A 20,705-nucleotide genomic window follows, 5' to 3' on the forward strand; every position below is an offset into this window, starting at 1 on the left:
CCCAAGTTTTCATTCTCAGTGAAGGATGATCCTAACACCATATTCTTTCCTTCTTTCCTTCCTTCTTTCCTTCTTCCTTCCTTCCTTCTTTTTATTTTTCAACATTCATTTCCACAAGGTTAAGTTACAATTTTTTCTCCCTGTCTTTCCCTTACCTCCACCCCAAAATAGCAAGCCTACTGAATACTCCTTCCCCCAATCTTTTCTCTCTTATATCCTCCCCTATCACCCCCCTAACTTTCTAGTAGGGCAAAATGGATTTCTATACCCAATGCCTGTATATCTTATTTCCCAGTTGCATGTAAAAAAAATTTTTTTAACATTTGTTTTTACAACTTTGATTTCCAGATTCTTTCCCTTCTTCCCTCCTCACCCACCCCCACTGAGAAGATAAGCAATTCAATATAGGTTGTATGTGTGTCGTTACCCAAATCATTTCCATAGTAGTTATATTGCAAAAGACTATATATTTCCCTTCATCCTATCCCACCCCCACTTATTCTATTTTCTCCTTTGATCCTATCCCTTTTCAAAAATGTTTGCTTCTAACTACCCTCTCCCCCAATCTGCTTCACCTTGTATCATCCCCCATTTTATCCCCTACCCCCCCCTATTTTCCTGTAGGGTAAGATACCCAATTGAGTGTGTATGTTATTCCCTCCTTAAGCCAAATTCAGTGAGAATCAGGTTGTCCCATTCCCTTTCACCTTCCTGCTCTTCCCCTCCATTGTAACAGTTTTCTCTTGCCTCTTTAATATGAGGTAATTTACCTTAATCTATCTCTCCTTTTCTTTCTCCCAATAAATTCCTCTCACTTTTTACTTTTATTTTTTAGATATCATCCCTTCATATTCAACTCATCCTGTGCCCTCTATCTACCATGTTTCCCCGATAATAAGACACTGTCTTATTATTTGTTTTGGACAGAAAAACACCAGAGGGCTTATTTTCAGGGGAGGGCTTATTTTAATGAAAATTGACAGCAATTTTAATAAACAGGTAAATGTGAACAAAAAAATGTACCTTTATTCAATAAGCAAATCACTGGGGAAGAACAGGATGACGCGCTCACTGCTGCAGCTCTGATTGGATGCAGCTCGGAGCGCGGCGTGCGTTTCACGGGGGGGGAGGGGGACGGTGCATACAGAGAGTACCATAATGTAGCGTGTAGCGCAGGGGATCACCTTCACTACAGTAGCAATCTCAATAGGGCTTATTTTCAGGGGAGGGCTTATTTTAGAGGAATCTTACACAGTAAGGGGAGGGCTTATTTTCGGGATAGGTCTTATTATCGGGGAAACATGGTATGTATAGATGAACATCCATATGCCCACACACATATATCACACATACACCCTTCTATATATATACATTTATATGTATGTATACATATATATATATATATATATATATATATATTCCCTTCAACTATCCTCATACTGAGAAAAGTCTTATGAGTTACAATGATCATTTTTCCATGTAGGAATGTAAATAGTTCAACTTAATAAGTTCCTTATGATTTCTTTTTCCTGTTTACCTTCTCATGCTTCTCTTGCTTTTTGTATGTGAGAGTCAAATTTTCTATTCAGCTCTGATTTTTTTCATCAAGAATACTTGAAAATCCTCTATTTCATTGAATGACCATATTTTCCACTGTAGCATTGTACTCAGTTTTGCTGGGTACAAAAATTCTTGGTTTTAGTCCTAGCTCCTTTGATCTCCAGAATATCATATTCCAAGACCTTTGATCTCTTAATGTAGAAGCGGCTAGGTCTTGTGTTACCCTGATTGTGTTTCCACAATACTCAAATTGTTTCTTCCTGACTTCTTGCAATATTTTCTCCTTGACCTGGGAATTCTGGAATTTGGCTATAATATTCCTAGGAGTTTTCTTTTAGGGATCTTTTTTAGAGAAAATCAGTGAATTCTTTCCATTTCTATTTTGCTCTCTGGTTCTAGAATATTAGGGCAATTTTGTTTGATAATTTCTTGAAAGATGGTGTCTAGGCTCTTTTTTTGATCATGGCTTTTAGGTAATCCAATAATTTTTAAATTATCTCTCCTGGATCTATTTTCCAGGTCAGTGGTTTTTCCAATGAGATATTTCACATTGCCTTCTATTTTTTTCATTGTTTGGATCTATTTTATAGTATCTTGATTTTTCATAAAGTCATTAGTTTTCAATTGTTCCAATCTAATTTTGAAGGAGTTATTTGCTTCAGTAAGCTTTTGAAATTCCTTTTCCATCTGGAAAATTTGGCTTTTTAAGGCATTCTTCTCCTCATCGGCTTTTTGGGCCTCTTTTGCCATTTGAGTTAGTCTATTTTTTTTAAGGTGTTATTTTCTTCAGTGTATTTTTGGGTCTCCTTTAGCAGGCTGTTGACTGGCTTTTCATGGTTTTTTTTTTGCATTATTTTCATTTCTCTTATCAATTTTTCCTCCACTTCTCTTACTTGATTTTCAAAATCCTTCTTGTGCTCCTCCATGGCCTGTAACCTATTCATATTTTTCTTGGAGGCTTTTGATGCAGGAGTTCTGACTTCACTGTGTTCCTCCCACTCCATGCCTTGATACCTTTTGTCCCCACAAAAGGAGTCTATGGTCTGTTTACTTGACTTTTGAGCTCTTTGCCATGGTAGAACTCTGTTTCCAGAATGGAGAAAGCTTTGTCCCAAATCACTGGCTTTTTTGCAGCTGCCGGAGCTATTAGGAAGGTGCCCTCTCTGCAGCCCCCACAAGCTCTGGCACACTGGCCACTTACCCCAGGATCGCCACCCAAGACAGTGATCCAGATTCAAGCAGGTTAAAACAAGAGCAATTACCTTCTAAATGGTCACTTGGTCCCCCTACAATCTGCAGACCAGGAGTTCCTGAGGCAGCCATGCAGCACAGTCGCCACCCTGCCTCTGTTGCTTCTTGCCCTGGGGGGAGGGGCTGGACCACTCTCTTCTGTCACCCCTCCCCCCCATTCTAACAGAGTTCCCCACTGATCTTTTACTTTCTCTTTGGTGTTTATGGGTTGAGAAGTCTGGAAACCACCACAGCTGCTAGTGATTCACTCTCCTGAAGTCTGCTCTGGCTGGTCTATGCCTCTGGTTGGGGCTGCCCCAGGTATGGGCCCATGCGGCTCATGTGGGACTGCACTTGGCTCCCAGTCTGGTGCAACAGACCTTCCTGCTGGCCTGCCAACCAGCCATAAGCCAGAGATTTGTTTCTTTCTGTCACTTTGTGGGTTCTGTAACTATAAAGTTTGTTTAGAGTCATTTTTTTACATGTATTGGAAGTGATTAGAGCGGGAGCTCACACCAAGTTTGTGCTTCTACTCTGACATCTTGGCTCCACCCATATTCTTTCAAATATATTAGAGCCATATACACAGGCATTCAGATATTGTCACCTTTTCACTGCAAGAAATGGAAGCAATATCCCAATGACATTAATTCAATCTCCTGACAGTCTGCTAAGAGATGGTTAGATCCAGTAGTATGAATGAGCCTACTTAAACTACTTTGAAAGAGCTGATAGTTAAATTTTCAGGTTGAACATTCACACCTCAGGAATCAATAAATGCTATAAATCAGGGCTTGATTTATTATTTTGTTGTTTTATAGACTTAATAAAGGGGAAAATGTTAATAATGTAGATTAAGTTAAGAAGTATGTCCTATGTACCTTTGGTCAGGGGAGTATATTGCTAAATATGTACCAGCACAGCCCTTTTTGGAACATAAGAGGAGAAGGAGCATAAATAACCCTGACTGCTACTGCTAGAATAAAACCTCCCTCCAACGCTTCCCATGCCTTGGTTTTACCAGACTTTCTATCTTCCAACTCCCAGAAGGATTTGTCTCTACAATTGTGAAAAAATAATTCTAATTCATAGACTGGGGCAGGTCAGTAGCTAAGTGACATGACTAGAAGAATGACTAGATCATAGGTTTTGAAGCAAGAAGGGACTCTATTATCCACTTCAACATGCTAATTTTGCAGATGAAGAAATAATTCCCCAAAAGGGAAATTAATAGCCCAAGGTCATATAATTCAAAACTAATGAAACCAAGAATCAAATCCAGTTCTATTGGCAATACAATAAACTTTGACACTTGACTGGAAGAAGGTTTGAATGTGTGAATTCATTCTGGGCAATTCCACCTTGTACCCTGACATTTCAGGGTGCTTAGCAACCTCAAAACCCAAACATCAGTGGCCTCTCTACACAAAAAGACTGGACTACCTGGAATGGATTTTCCATGGATAAAGATGAGTACTTAAAGAGAGGTCTAGGACAAAGTTAGGACCTTGAAAAAGATTCATGTCCTTATGATTAAGAGAGAGAAGGGTAACAGTGTGTTATAATGGAAAATGTGTGGACTATGATAAAAAAAAAAAAAAGATTTGTTTTTTTCTTTTAACCTCGGGTCTGCCATTGGATGATTCTAGGTAAGTCGCTTTTCCTCTCTAAGCTTCAGTTTCCTCATTCATGAAATGATGGTACCAAATCATTCCTAATGTCCCTTCTATGAGTTTACAAAATTTTTCAATTTCCAAAGAAAAACCAGTGGGTTTTAGTGTTAGGACCAAAATTACATTTTAGTTATTTAGATGTTTTGACAAGATTTTCCAGACATCAGCCATTATATTCTTTAACCAGATCAAACCAGTGGTTCAACCAGCCACAATTTAGTCTCTGAAAGGAATATGGAGGGATATGTGTCTTATCAGGTCATGTCTGACATCTTTAAATGTGATATAAACAACAGAAAATCAGAGCTATGCCCCACAAAGCTTCCTATTCCCACAGACCTCTACTCCTCTGAACTTGTCCTTGATGACTAAAGAACTTCTTCATCCTGCAAGCTCACATTAGCCCTTGTGACAATTAAAAAGTTTCAAGAGACATAGTTTGTGAGTAATTTAATCATTTTATTAATAAGGCCAGCAGCTTATTAATAAAAGGATGTTCATTTGGCCATCTCTCAGACAAAAGACAATCATGGTGGCAGGCTCACCGTTTATACACCCTTCCAATAAGGACTGATGTCATCTCACCATCATATCACCCCTTGACAGAGAAAATATCTCTATACCAGACCACTCCCAGCCTGGGGCTATCTAGACAAAAGGATCTACCTAAGCTTGAGTAGAACACAGTGGGTTTCCCCACCTTAGATTAAATTCCTTGCAATGCTGGGTGAAGTCTGACCAAGACCCAGGAGAATCAATGCAATCTGATTATCAGTAATGGCCTTCTGAAATAAAACCAAACTTTTAAAATGAGGAATTTAGAAGAAGGGGAGAGCTTCTGATCTCCCCAAGATATTGGTTATTAATAATCATTTCTCACCCCTGGAACTAATATCTCATCAGTGCCCTCTTTTCTTAAGGCCCTTCTGATTGGAGGGCAGAGAGATCTTCCCAGGACCTCCACTGAAAGAGGATGCTCAGGCCAGCCATCTCTTCATTTCCCACCTAGCTGATCTCCTTTGAGCCCCATACCAGGTGTTTTCCCTCTCCACTTGTAGCAGCAAGCACCCCAAGGGTCCTCAGGGTTTGCCGCCACCACAGGTTCTTGGATCTGCTTTGATAAAGGAAAGCAACTCAAAATGGGTTAACAAGCTTACTTTAATCAGTCAGACGTATATCGTTTACCTTGTTCAGGAGAAAATTTCAGCACCCCGAACTTCAAAGTATACAGACAGAATTATCAAGACATTAACAGATCAAGTAGACAGATTTCCAAACTGTCCAACCATTACATCCATACCCAGTCAACATCTGGGTTTCCACATTCTGGGTTTTTCAAAGCCGGGGGACTCTCAACAACGGCTTCCCAGAATTCAGATCAAATCACAGAACATTTCTCAAAGTGAGTCCCAAAACAAAGCTACACATCAGGGCTTATATAGCCTTCTCCTGGCTCAGAGAATGTAACAACCTTATTGACTCACTGGCCAATCAAGAAGTATCTACTGAAAAACAAGCCTCCCTCCCCAGGCTTCTGGTGCATTTTAGCCTAGGGGCAGGGAAGATCTTCCAAATTTGCATTCCCATTACACCACTACACCCCATTTTGAGCTTCCTTTTGTGTGTTGTCTTTTCTTATTAGATTGTAGCACCTTGAGGACAAGGACTGACTTTCTTTTTCATAATTGTAAATCTTGCACAGTGCCTATCACATAGTAGGCACTCAATAAATTTTGTTGACTATTTTACTTTACTTTAAAAAATAATAATAACTAGAATTTATATAATGCTTCAAGATTTTTAAAGTACACATCCTTACAATAGCCCTATAAGGTAGAGTCAGTCAATTAACTTTAAGTACCTGCTATGCACAGCGTGCTAGGTATACAAAAAGAGGCAAAAGTCCCTGCCTTCAAGGAGATCAGAGTATAATTGCATAATAAAAAGATAAAAATCGGTGTGCTATATTAAATAGAAACACGTATAAGTGCTCTAGTCATCCAGCTAATAAGTGTCTAGCTCCAATTCTAACTAGACCTCTCTCCACCAAGTCACTTAGTTAACTCCATACATGTAGTCAATGCAATGACCATGGAAAGGGATGCAAATGAGAAAATATGAAATAATTAGAGAATGATGTAAAGTCATATATATTTAAATTGTAGAAATAGGCAGGACAGATGGACAGTAAACTTTACAAGGAGGTCAGAGAAAAGAGAAATCAATGTTATTTGGAAGAAGTTGGAATTAAACTAAATCTTAAATGATGAGCATCCTTCTTAAAATTCTAGGCATATAACACATAGGTTTACCCTGATCGATACTGCTTTACCAAACACCATTAATCCATTTTAATTGAATCATAAAGTCACAAAACTCCCTTTAGAAGCCTTCAATCTATCACCTAGCTATCTTATTATTCCTGTGGCACTAACTGCCCCCTAAATATCCTTTTACCTCCCATGGTGTTCTCATGGGACCAATTAAGCACAATGGGTAGGGTACATAGACTATGTCTGTAGTTGAATTTAGTATCCTGTATCACCTCTTAGGGAAATAGGCTTTCTAAGTTAAGGCAGAGGTATAAAATAACATTTCCAGATGGCTTCTGAGCTTATTCCTTTTGATCCTCAAGTGGTATTTTACTTTTCACATTGTGGCATAGAATCGACCCAGGGAGAAAGACCACAATTAGAAAGAAAATAAGGTAAGGGTAAAGAGAGTGCTCACAAATATCATGGAAACTCCAGAATGAAAGAAAAAATGAGAAGGAAAGATAAGAGTTGAAGGAGACTAGGGAGAGTTTGTAGAGATAAGGGAAAGTTTCTCTAGACTCGGCCCCCAAATAGGAAAAACATTCAGAGGGTCAGTGCCTACAGCAATAATAGCTAACATTTACATAGTGCTTTAAGGTTTGCAAAATGCTTTGCAAATACTTCATTTTATCCTCACAAAAACTCTGTGAGGTAGGTCTTACTATTACTGTTCTCATTTTATAGATGAGGTCACTGTGGAAAAAAGAGATTAAGCAATTTGCTTCAGGTCATACAATTAGTATCTGAGGTCATTAGATTTGAACTCAGGCCTTTCTGACTCCAAGTCCAGAGCTCTATTTACTTCTCTGTTCACCATCTAACTACTTCTGTTCCAGGATTAACATACAAGTACAAATCAGTTCCTACCTCAAATATTATGATACATCATTTACCGACTGGGTACCTTTGAAGAACTCTGCATTCATCTAGTCATTGCAAATCATTTCTTAGATGATATTTTAGGTTCTCTGAAGCTAAGTATATAGGAAAAAAGCAAGGCAATATACAAAAATGTAGAGCATCTTGAGATAGATGGTGAGGACAACATGACACCATAAAAGAGTGAGTTATCATTTATTTATTAGATGACCCTGAATGAACATAGTCAAGGCACTGGGTCCTTTTTACTTTGGGGATTTGGGTTTGCAAGTTAGAAGGCAGAAGGGAAATAACTTTGAAATTACAGGAAATCAGAAACAGGAAATTTTAGTTCTAGTGAAAAACCATAATATCTTTTGGTGGAATCTATTCAATGAACTTCAACAATAATCCAAAAATTCTGAGGGGAGAAATGGGAGGGCGCACTATATTAAGCTGTTTCAGGATCTGGATATATTCATCTGGAAAGATATATAGTCCTAGATTACTTTCATGGTATTAAAGTGCCATTCCCAAACAGGATGATCTATAGCATTCATCGTTCATGACTCAGCCTCATGCATATTGGGAACAGTGCCCTCTGCCAACCCCCTTCCCACCCCAATATCCTACCATCCGGCCCAAAACACAAGAAAGGAAGAGATCTGTTTCTGATTTGAGAATATGATGCTGCTGAAGGAAGCTGTTCCAATTGTTGTTGGGAATTCCAGGGTCTTTTACCATCTTGGTGGTGAGGAGCCTAGTAAGAATAGGGAAAAGAAAGGATTAGGTTTGGGACAAGCAAGATCTGTTGATTCAGTAATTAGACCTGAATATTTCCAGTTTCTGTTTCACCATGAGCTGTAAATATCAGTCACATTCAGTTAAGCCTAGAAGATATCAAAATAGATAGTGAGAGCGAAGTTGGACAATTGGTGCTTTGGTCTACAAATGTTGGTTGTTGTTTTTAATCAAATGAACATCCTGCACATACAGCTTCCAGTTGTCTGTTGGTAGGGGCAGCCACAATTCTCTTCTACCCCATCTCTGGAATCATTAGATCAGGAAGAGATCTTAGGCTTTACCATAGACTCAGAACCAGAAGGGACAAAAAAGCCATCTCATCTAAGTTTTTTTTATTTTATATATGATGAAAATGAAACCTAGAAAGGTTGAGTGGCTTATTCAAAGTGACATACAAGCAAATCTAGGCTTTGAAACAAGAGTCACAGAATTTGAAAGCAAGAAGGGACCTCAGCATCCATCTAGTGCCAATCAAGTAAAAGGAATCTCCAGCATAGCATACTCTACAAGTAATCCTCCAGCCTCTGTCTGAAAACCCCCAAGTTGGGGGAACCTACCAGCTTTTCTATTAGACCACTGCACTTTGGGACAGCTCAGATTGTTAGGAAGTATACTTAGTCCCTTTGCAAGTACTACCTATTGCTCCTGATGCTACTTTCTGGGGCCAAACATAGCAAATACAATTATCCCTTCCACATCGAGGGGTCCCCATGGATCTGGAAAATTTGCATAAATTATTTTGGCCCTCCCTTTGTACCAGAGAAGAAGTCTGAATTTTTATGATATCAGAAGGTAAAATATGTTGATATTATATAATGCTATACATATGTTTTATACACTTCTGATTTTCTAAACTTTTTCTGTGTTGTCTGCTGGCCTTTGCATGTCATCTATGGTTTCTACAAAACTCCTCAAAAATTCCCACTTAATTTCTTATGCTGACCCATGATATATCGAAACCACAATGGGCAAAGTTGTGATGTGGAAGGGATGACTGGATAATCCCTCTTCCATCTGGCAGGCCTTTAGATATTTACATACAACTATTATGTCTCCGCTGAGTCTTCTCTTCTCCAAGCTAAATATACCCAGTTACTTCCAGCAATCCTTTATGTCATGAACTCATAGCCCTTCACCTTCCTGGTTCCTTCCCAGCTTATTACCATCTTTCATTGTCACCTCTTATTCTTGAAAATTATAGTGCAGTGGTTAGAGCATTGGACCTGAAGTTAGGAGATGTGAGTGCAAATTCACTCAGACACTTACTAGCTGTTTGACCTTGGGCGAGTCACTTAACCTCCACCTGCCTCAATGTTTTCATCTTTAAAATGGAGATAACAGTAGCACCTACCTCCCAGGGTTGAGGATTAAATGAGATACTATTTGTAAAAGCTCTTTGCAAACCTTAAAGTACTGTGTAAATGCCAGTTACTATTGTTGTGATGATGATGATGATGATTAATGCTGCCTAAGATAACTTTAGCTTTTTGTGCCTGCCAGATCATACTGCTGAGCTTAATTATACATACTCAGCTTGCAGTCAACTAAAACACCTAGATCTTTTTTCAGATCAACTGATGCCTTGTCTATACATAGTTTCTCTGTCTTACACTGGTGAAGCTGATTCTTTGTACTCAAGTGCAAAATTTTACATTTATCCTTGCTGAATTTCACTTCATTAGATTCAGTCTATCAAGATTCTTTTAAATTCTGACTGTTAGTTATCCCTTTCAGCTTTGTGTTTATCTAAAGATCTGATGGTGGTGGTGACCCATGCTTTTATCCAAGTCATTGACAAAAAAAAATGTTAAACAGCATTAAGAGCCAAGCACAGATCACTGGGATATTCCATTCCGATTTATTCAAAAGGGACAGAATAGTATTTTTTTTTAAATAATGTGGTGTGGGTGAAATAGCGTTGCATATTAAAAAGCTATTAGCATGTGAAGAAATCCAGGAACCAGAGGAAGAAAACATGGGAGAAAGTATCTAAGTAGAGCACAACAGAGGGGAAACAGCAGTACTGATCTTGTCCTGAGACAATACTACCACTGCAGGAGGGAACGGATGAAGAAGGACATGACCGCTGCCAGAGGCATTAGATGAGGAGTAGCAAATAGATCACAGATCTGCTACTGAGAGCATGCTATAGAGGGCATGGTCTATTTCAATTATCCAAACATCTGCTAAACTTTGCTGTCTCTCAAAAGCAAAGTAGCTAATAAATTCTTCTCTCAGCTTATAGATTATTTCATTCTTAGGTCCATCAATCAGACAATCCAAAAAATAAAAAAATTAAAAATGACCACACTTCAAGCCCTTTCTGTGTGCTAGGCACTGTGCTAAAGTCAGAGGACAATACAAATATAAAAATATCATCCCTGGGTGGCTAGGTGGGACAGTGAATAGAGCACCAGCCCTGGAGTCAGGAGGACCTGAGTTCAAATCCGGCCTCACACACTTAACACACACACACACACACACACACACACACACACACACACACACACACAAAACTAGTTGTGTGACCTTGGGCAAGTCACTTAACCCCAATTGCCCCTATTAAAAAAAAGGTAAAAATATCATCCTTGCTCTCAAGGAGCTCACATTATAACATGCAAAAAATTATCCACATAAGATATATGCAGCCTAAATGGGAAGTATTCTCAAAGGGAAAGTACTAACAGGTTAGGGGGTGAGGTGTAGGTAAAGGCTAGGAGAGAACTATAAAGCAAGACCAATAAAATGCAACTAGTTGCCAAAATGAAAGAGTTGGGAAGATCAAGAGTAAGTCATCACTTCATCTTGGAATTTGTGATAAGGGAGAGGAAAGATAGGCTTAGTCTGACATGTTCTGTAGATTTTGGAAGGGTGAGTTTCAAAGGATTCAGAGAAAAGTTAGGTAGAAACCTTTAGCCTAAAACTTTAGAGGTCAAATAATCAATATCAAGAAGACTGGATATTTCTAAATCTACTTATTCCATTCTCTTTGCCCTAAAGGCACATCTGCTTCTGAGGCACAGACTTACATAGAACAAGAGGCTGGTGTACCAGCACACCCTAAAGGAGAATTCCTATTGGCCCTTCTCCTGAGGAAAGCTCTTCCAACTGGAATGCTCCCCCAAGGTATGGTGGGACACAAAGCCAGTGCTCTATGCAGGATTATGTTATATATGTTGTTATTTATACATGTTATAACCTCTCACGGTAAGGACAAAAGAACAAAGGTCCCAGGTAAATAAATTTTGGTGCACAAGATGATACAAATAAAACCTTTTCCATATCTTCTTATCTCACATAACTCTTATCTATGTCCTATGATAAATCTTCCGCAGGGATCCAGGTCAACATTATGTTGGTATTAATGTAGTATGAGGATTAATCTGTTTTCTCTATCTGTAGCTACATGATCAACTTACCTCCTTTTTTGGTCATACATCCCTCTGATAACATTTTATGCAATTTCCTTCATGTCTTCCATCTTTACTGTTAACATAATACAGCCAATTCATGCCCATCTTTTCTCTACATTGGCCTTTGAGTAAAGGACCCACAATTTCAATTTTAAGAGATTATGATGTTCCTTTATTTATAGCCATATAAATATTATATATGTTATACTATACATATTATATAATATAAATATATAGCCAAGTATTAACAGAAGAATACTAATGTGACATTAAACAAATACTCATTGATAATGTCACATTTGGATTTTCTGAGTTAAATTTGTGGTTTTTTTCCATCAATCTCTGTTTCTCTTCGTTCCTTAAGTTTTTCAAAGATTTTTAGAAGAGTAGGAAAATTTCTGACAAATGTAGGAGGTTAAATAAATGATTCTTCCTTGTTTAACATTATGAATGAACTTCAGCATCTTATCCAGACAAAATTCAAGTCACCTTCATCTTCATCCTCATTATTTAGGAAAGCATAATCCAATGCAGAAACCACTGGACTGGTAGTCAAAGACATCAGTTGGAGCCTTGGCTTTAACACTTACCAGTTGTGTGACTCTGGGCAAATCTTCTAAATTCCAACCCCATAATCTACAAAATGAGGGTAATATCTATACCACCTTCATAAACTATAATGTGCGCATGTATATACACCTTTATGAAAGCTCTTATTATTATTAACCCATGAATAATTATAATGGTGTGAATTTCAAGTGAGGTAAGGAAAGAGAATAGAACTGAGGAAGATTCATCAGAATGAGTCTCCCAATCCTCTTGAACTCACATTATGTAGGCAATTACTTACTTCCTGTATGCCTAGAAAACCTTGAGGAAAACAGCACTGGATTTGGAATCAAAGGACCAAGGATTGAACACTGGCTTTGCCACTTATTACCTTTGTGACTTTGTACAAGTCACCTAGGAAAATAGGTCTAGAGCTGAAAGGATCTCAGAGGCCATCTAGCCTAACCCTCTCATTTTTACAGATGAGGAAATCTCCAGAGAGATTTGATTATTTTTGTGCTAGTCACACAGGTAAGGTTCAGAGGCAGGATTTGAACCCAGCTCCTCTGACTCTGGACTCACTATGTTTTCTATGCTACTGCATTGCACCTCTCTGTTTTTCTTTACCTGAGAGGGTTGAACTTAGAAGATCTCTAATGTCTTTTCCAGCACTAAATCCTGTTTTTCTTTGACAAGGGTGGATGCTGCTACAGGTTAATGGTGAAGCCAGCATAGAAACTTGGTTGTGATGATGTGATATCATCCAGAACTTTGAGTAATGAGAAGCTATAAAGGCTCAATAAACATCTACCAGTGAGTAAGAGAACTTGTCCAAGGCCTGGAAAACCCCAAGGTGAGGACGCTTCTTCACTTTGTGAGAACAAGTATGTGAGTTTACTAATCTGATATGAAGTCATCATAGCTCCTCCAAGGTAGGAATGATTCAACTTTTGTCCCTTTCCCCACCTCTCCACCCCCTCATCCCCGAACTCCTCCCCCTTTGAATGAACAACCTGACACAAGATGAAAAACGTGCCTTGCTAGAGAGGGTACAAAGTCCAGTGAGGCAACCTCATGACCCTGCCTAATATGCCACATGAACAAGATGGGCACACATATGGGGTAGATGTCTCCCTCCATCCTGGTGCCAAATGCCCCACTGGTATCACCTGGAGAACAAGGTCACGAGGGCCCCTCCCTGCCCACCTGAGGTGCCCTCCTGAGATCATAGCTTGTTCAAAGATGCCATATAAATTCAAGACAATGCAATGCTTCTAATTATCTAATTATCCCTGGGAATAATGCCTGGGAAATCAAACTGGAGATTGAGTTCATCTCTTGTTTGAGGACCCAGCATTTTACCTGTCACCGGAACTGCCTGAAGACACCTCAGGCAACATCTTAACACCAACTCCCCCCCCCACACACACACACACATAATAGACACACCTCATACCTCAAGTTGTGGGACCTAGAGAGAGCTTCCACAGGGCTAGAACTCAGCAAAGGCATGCCTTTGGCTCTCTCACCTCCTCTGTCTTCATTCTTTCTCTACCTCACGGCACATTGTGTCTTTATATACTTTTATCCCTTGCACTTGTTACAATAGAAAGAGCAGTCTTAGAAAAGAAGTAGAAAGAGTAGTCTTAGAGGTAAGGGTCTGGATTCATAACCCAGCTCTGATGTTTAGCACCTATGTGATCTTTGAAAAATCATTCAACCTTTCCTTGGTCTCATTTCTCAGCTGTGAAATGAGAGATCTGGCCAGGCTAAACGTTCTTTGGGTCCCTTCTAGCTGTAGATTTACGATTTTCTCAAAATCAGTTTTTAGAAAAGAATTTACCAATCATTTATACCTGAGTGTGAATTTAAGTAACTGTGACCCCCTCCAGTGGGATCTTCATTTTTAAGCTTTCTGTTAGACTATGGAATGAAAGTGATTTCTAGCATCAGTCTACAGGTGGTGGAGGGAAATATTTTTAATTATAGAAAAGGACATTCCTGGGACCCAGGAAAACACACTAATGTGGGGGCTTTTTATTCTACCTTCATGTAAGGCCAGACCTGAGTCTTCAATTCAAAGAACTATTCTTATTTCTCCCATCCCAATGCCTTGGGGAAAATTACTTAGATTATTTATGTTTTGGTTCCTATCTGTGGTATACCCAAAAGAACAAATAGAATGTCAGATATAGGATAGCTCTTTATTTCCTCTACCCAAAAGAAATTATTAATCTAACTAGTCAAACATATATACATGAATAGAAAATTTAACACATAGCAGCAATAATATAGATATAAATTATTATTCTGTCTTGGGAGGTTGATACTTTAAGCCATCAAGACATGATACAATCTGAGAGATTGCTGAATAGGCAGTTTACATTTCACCTTGGCTCTGCACTGTCAAAATAATTTTTTCTAGGTCAATGTATTCTGGAAAGTGAAACATAAGTTAGGTTTGTCCCTCTTCAGTGGTCTTCCTTTCTTTTTTTTCATTTTTGGAGGGGAGAATGCCGGGCAATTGGGGGTAAGTGACTTGCCCAAGGTCACACGACTAGTATGTGTTAAGTGTCTGAGATCAGATTTGAACTCAGGTCCTCCTGACTCTAGGGCCAGTGCTCTATTCACTGAGCCACCTAGTGGCCCCATGGTCTTCCTTTTTAATATAGAAAGTTCACTTGCCCACAATCAACTCTGACTCAGCAACTCAAGATCTCTGTACCTCTTGAATTCAAAAGATTGTCCCAAGCCTAGACAGCCTAATTTAGGATTATTGTTTGATCATCTATGCTCAGAGAAGGAAACAAAGCAGAATAGGCAACCAGGGGCCAAGACTCAGACTCAGGCTCACCTAAGTCCAACTTATGTGCTTTAATTTCCATGTACATAGAGTTCACCATTTGTCTTGGGGTAGGGAAAAGGTTACCACTCCCCTTCAGGGAAAGTCTAGACAGAGAAAGCTACTTGTCATATGAGATATTATAACAAAGAGAATAAACCAAAAACTGACTCTTCTTTTAAAACGCTCCCTCACCGTAGAGCTAAGGGACCAATAACAAGAGAATTGCTTTGTCATCCCCAGCACCTGAGTCCAACAGTGCTGAACTAACATATATTGTTGGTGAGAAGCAGGTAAAGTATCTCTGTGCATGCTCATGGAATGCAACCCTCATTACCCTATTCCTCCAGTTAAATATTTTCTGTGCTAAGTAAATAGACTGGGGTACAATTGACACATTTATTCATATCCCAATTATAGAAAGTTCTCTGGGGCCCAAGGGAGGCTCAAGAATTATCTTTTTATATGCCTCCCATGATGCTCTTCACTCAATAATCTCAAGATCCAGTTGACACAATTCTTAGTCTCAAATTTAACAGTCTTTAGCAAAGGCCCTGGCCTACCACTGTTTTTAAAACTGAGGGTCACAATCACTCCTAAATACAAAGTTATGCAAATTCAACAAACAAGTTATACCTTATGGAGCATATCAGAGATTATAGCTTGCCTAGTTCTTATAAGCATCTGTGTCAACCCAAATAGAGAAAAAGAGGGGGGGAAGTAAAATTGGATTAAAGCAACTAACAAAAGTGAAAAACAGAAAATAAAAAGGGAAAACTGAGATTTCTCTCAAAAAGAGAGACTCTTATACTAAATGAGCTCTTAGAAAATGTGGCCTTCTCTTAACAAAGATTAGGAACCTGAGGTCAACTGGAAATCCTCTAACGCTGAGGTAAGAAACCAAACTATTTCATCTGGGTGAAAATTCATCCATAGTTTCCTGCAGCACATCTTACAAACAATACATTTCCCCAAAGGATCACTTTCCAATACAAAGTGTCATCAAATGACATTCTGAACTCAGCAAACAAAAAATAAAAACAGGCTTACCTCAAAAAGAAAGAAAGAAAGAAAGAAATCAGATCAGTCCCAGGCATGTGTAGGGCTCCCAAAAAAGGAACTGAGCACTTAGGGTTGATTGAAAAATCAACCTTTAAATCACCAGATGAAATTCCCATAAATAACAAGTAGAACCACTGCCAGGCCCAAAGGGCTGGACACTGTACCCTCTCCCTCTCTAGTAACCTTCTGAGGGAATATAATAGGGGTATTTTAGTGTTTCAGGTTTTAAGCCTTTGTTAATGCAATCTTATGAGGTTTTTGCATTTTTTTTTATAGTGAAAGAAATAACTATCAGTCCTATGCCTGATCTACTTTGTACACTGGGAACTTTTCAAGAAGAGACCCTGCAAAATACTTTTGAAGAGAATCCAGACATGGATTCTAATCTTTTTGAGTGATTTTCCCAGGGCTGCAGGAAAGAGGCATAAAGATCTAGAAACAATAAAAAAAGGACATGCTCCACCCCTTCAGATGTCAGGCTACCCCAGTCCTAAACATAGTCGATGTTGGCCCAAGAGCTGAGGCCTAGTAGTGAGAAGTGGCATCCCAGGTCCCTGGACCAGTGAATATTTATTTCATATATAAAAAGGCAACATGTCCAATGGATAGAGCACAGCCTAGAAATCAGGCAAACTGGATTCTACAGTGCCTTGAATAGAGTAGGCTACATATGTGTATATGGATGTCTTTATATGTGTGTCTGTATACATATATGTTTGTGCACATATATGAAAGTCTATATTGAGAACATGTGTGTATGTGTATGTATGCATGCATAAATTTATTTTTTCAATTGAATTCTACCATAGCCCTGGCTTTGCCACGAATTCCACATTCATAAGTCACTTAACTTTTTTCTTCATCAGTTAAATGAGGATAATTCTTGCCTGTCCTACTTCACAAGACTTTTCTACAAATTAACCTATTAACAATCATTTATTTATTAAATGCTTATCATGTGCCAACACTAGGTTAAATTTTGGAGACATAAAGAAAAAAAGCAAAAATATAAGCCTTTATTAGGTATTCTCATGCCTAGCATTATGCTGGCTGCTGGGGATAGAAAGACAAAAGTAAGAGTCCCTTCAAGTACTTACACTCTTCTAACAAGGAGACAAGAAGTACAGAAAAGAATGTGGACAATATAAATAACAGGTAAATGGGGAAAAGACACAAGGAGATTTTTTTATATATACTTATATATGTGTGTGTACATGAAAGAGCACCAGAGTTTAGATATGTTCAGTTTGAATACAAAGTTTATTTTTAATATACTTCAAGAGATCCATGACTGAAGGGAGTGTGGGTACTCTAAAGTACAATTGTCATCTGTGTGGGTAGCCTATGATTGCCACCAGAAAATTTCTGTCAAACTTGACTATCTACTCCTTGGTCAATAGACTTATTTGGTGTCTGGGCTCCAGAATCCATTCTCTGAGCCTTTCTTATTTGGTTGGACCTGCCAAAACTTATGTTCCACCAGCATAGTCTTTGAGAGGCCAGGTTCAGTCCCCACTCTCACCCCCATGGTGAATATTTGGAGGAGAACTTTAGTGCAGATACTATGGACTACTTAATAACAAAACCCTGACCCAGTGGCTGTGGTTGGTTTCTGTCTTCCAAAGGGGAAGCAGAGAACAGTGAGAAGTGTGATATTGCTAGCAGTAACTCAAAGGCTGGCTCTTTGGAGCCTTCAGAAATGGAAGTGATTTACAGAAATGTAATTCCAAGTGGCCTTTGTCTATTGATTTAGAGCATAGTGTGTTTGTGTGTGTGTGTGCGTTTAACTTTTTCTCGACTTCTGGCTTTTAAAGCCTGATTCCTATGACTAAATGCTGTTAAGTAGCAGTTCTGTGGTGATAAGGGAAGACTAGATTTCAGTAGATGTGATTCTACAAATACTCAGGCTTCTCACTGAAGGAACTTCATGAAGGTTGTAATGGATGGAGCCATATGATCCTTGATCAGAAGCAATCAAAAGCCACCAGATATTAAAAAAGATTAGATTGACCAGAAAAGTCTTCTCCCTTCAACTATCAGGGACACTTCAAATACCACTTTCTACATGAAACTCTTCCTGATCCCAATTCCTAGAACTCTCTGACCCAAAATTACCTGGAAATTATTCTGTACATATGTTTATATATATTTTGTCTCCCTTGATAAAGTGTAAGGACCTTGAGGGCAGGGACTATTTAATTATTTTTCTTTGTATCACTAGACCCCAACATAGTAAGTGTAATAAAGTGTAATAATAGTAAATATTTGATTGATACAAGCAAAAAAGATCAGAAAAAGGTTAAGAATCCTCTGGAAACAGCATCCATTAGCACTTGTGGAAGCTTTGCCTCTGTGTGACTAAAAACAACAAACATATTAATTCTTGACTACCCCTGACATATAGTAGGGAATTAAAAAAAAAAACAGCAGAGACTAAAATGGCCTCTAGAACTAAGTAACCTTAGAATGAGGAGTGTGATATAGTGGAAAGAGGCCAGGTCTTTGAATTAGAAGACCTCGGTTCAAGTTCAGGCTCTGCCACTCACTAGACATGTGAACATGCACAAGATTATTTGACCCTTTTGGAGGCTTTCTCACCTGTAAGGCAGAAATAACACTGTTACTACATACCCCAAAGAACTATTGAGAAAATATACAGACATTTGGTACAACACTATTCACTAACATTAACTGGAGTGTTTTCACCTGAATCCATGGTGTTTATTCCTTTCAACATAAACTAACCCTCTGTCTATTCAGCTCTTTGCCTGTTAAGACCTGTTATATCTGCCAGAGTTTTCCTGCTTAGCTAGACTTCTGATCCTGCTTTCTCCTGTCTGGACCCATCCCATTGCCACCTTGGCCTTGGTGTGACAGAGCAAATTAGAGCATTGTAAAAAGAGTAGCTAATGTTTCCAGCATTAGTTCAGGGATTCAGAGCTCATTCCAGCTAAGAAGAATACCAGGGGGGTGGCTAGGTGGCACAGTGAATAGAGTACTAGCCCTGGAGTCAGGAGACCCTGAGTTCAAATCTGACCTCAGACCCTTAACACTTACTAGCTGTGTGACCTTGTACAAGTCACTTAACCCCAATTGCCCTGCCTTCCCCCCTCCAAAAAGAGAGAGAGAGAGAGAGTACCAGGGACTAATTGTGTCCAAGTAACTTTCTGAAAGGACCGTGGTTTCTTTCCCAAGTTGTTGTTGTTGTTTTAACTACAACAAACAGTAGAAAGAGTGCTATATTTGGAGTCAGAGACTTGGATTCAAATCCTAGCTCCACAATTCACTACCTGTGTGACTCTAGGCAAATTACTTTTAATGTCTGTAAAATGGATTGTTTGATCTAAATGACCTCAAGATACCCATCAATTATGAATTTATAAACCTTCCAGTTCTGAACACTTGTCTTTTGTTTCTGTGCCATGAGATAGTTTCCATTTAAGGCCCCAGTCATCATCAAATAAATTGTTCTCCAAAGTTCTAGACCTACAGAGAAAAGAGAAAGAAAAAAAAATAGAGAGAAAGAGAGAACAAAACTTTGAGGTCTTTTCTCACTAGCATCCTATTCCATCCACCAGCTCCAACTGTAAGAGGTCCTATGAGCTGAAAATACTCTCTGATTGTTGGACTAAAAGAAGCCTGCCACCTGGGTTTGAGATAAATTGGTCAACAGAGTGGGAGGATCTATATTTCCTGTCCTTCTTGCCCTAGGGATCTGGTATAAAGCAAAGAGTGGGTATGCCCATTTCAGGAGTAAAAAACTAACACTTACTACTAGAAGGAATACTTTCTACATGATCGGGTCACAGTTATCCTGGTACATATACAAGTATTTCTCCTGATGCCAAATAGGTCCCTTTCTCCTTTGCCTACTTGCAGGGCTTGTCCCGGTCCCTGAGAACCTGCACAAGCTCATGCAGTTGGCATTGCTACCTGAGTGTGGCCTAAAGTCCATGAAGGAAACGTTCCTACCTGAGTTCAGATTATGAAGGCCAAAAGCCTCCACTTTGCTGGATCAGGCAGACCCTGCAAAAACATTTCTTCCCTCTCATTCCTCAAGCCAGATACAGCCCCAAAGATGGCTCTAACCTCTAAGCTCTACGTCCCCATAAATTGTGAATGGAGATGAAGTGAGGAGGACATGGGGAGGAGAAACCAGTAGATTTAGGAATCTTGAGTGGTGACCTCTGGGCTACCTTGACAAAGTATATTTGCCCTGAATGGGGTCAGGAATAGAACTGGGCTGTGTTTGTGTTTCCTATTTGCTTTTCTTCTCTTTGCACAAGTTTATGACTAGGGGGCCACCTGGCATATTACTTATATGGCTGGAGGGTACTAAGATACGATTTTGGGGGGGGTGAGGCAATTGGGGTTAAGTGACTTGCCCAGGGTCACACAG

General features: G+C 39.1%; 1 long non-coding RNA gene across 4 annotated transcripts in view; it reads right to left on the reverse strand.

Annotated features, from left to right (window-relative positions):
• Positions 1-7,899: 7,899 nt before the first annotated feature.
• Positions 7,900-20,705, reverse strand: part of LOC138146041 (uncharacterized) — a 306,510-nt gene continuing 293,704 nt past the window's right edge. For all 4 annotated transcript variants that reach the window (XR_011164371.1, XR_011164370.1, XR_011164368.1 and 1 more), the window contains one exon: positions 7,900-8,396. This is a non-coding gene — a long non-coding RNA (uncharacterized lncRNA). The remainder of the gene's footprint in view (positions 8,397-20,705) is intronic.

The sequence above is a fragment of the Petaurus breviceps genome, unplaced genomic scaffold (genome assembly GCF_028583685.1).
Source record: "Petaurus breviceps papuanus isolate PSGF00001 unplaced genomic scaffold, PetGlider_PUasm1.0 90752, whole genome shotgun sequence".
Taxonomy (NCBI): Eukaryota; Metazoa; Chordata; class Mammalia; order Diprotodontia; family Petauridae; genus Petaurus; species Petaurus breviceps.